The sequence below is a fragment of the Sinocyclocheilus anshuiensis genome, unplaced genomic scaffold (genome assembly GCF_001515605.1).
Source record: "Sinocyclocheilus anshuiensis isolate Anshui unplaced genomic scaffold, SAMN03320099.WGS_v1.1 scaffold575, whole genome shotgun sequence".
Taxonomy (NCBI): Eukaryota; Metazoa; Chordata; class Actinopteri; order Cypriniformes; family Cyprinidae; genus Sinocyclocheilus; species Sinocyclocheilus anshuiensis.
The window spans coordinates 321,001-321,253 of NW_015552573.1; the positions used below are offsets into that span (position 1 = coordinate 321,001).

Consider the following 253-nt stretch of genomic DNA (forward strand, 5'->3'; position numbering starts at 1 on the left):
TCAAGTTTTTGTATTACATCACACAGTAGTGTGTGAATTCATGCCAGCATTGATAAAGCACAACTCCCTCACACCTTCAGCACTCATTCATCCCTATATAAAAGCTTTACTACCACTGAACGTCACTGTGGGCACCAGGCACTTCTCTCTGTACTCCTCTAGCAACAGCAGAACATTTTATGGATTATGGAGTATGGATTCCCAGAAGTCTCTATTTTGTAAATATGGGCTCTGGAAGGGGTTAAATGAGTTT

At 41.1% G+C, this 253-nt stretch overlaps 1 protein-coding gene across 1 annotated transcript in view; it reads left to right on the forward strand.

The window, feature by feature from the left end:
* Window positions 1-253, forward strand: part of LOC107665113 (erythroid differentiation-related factor 1-like) — a 38,172-nt gene that overhangs the window by 9,327 nt on the left and 28,592 nt on the right. The window lies entirely within an intron of this gene.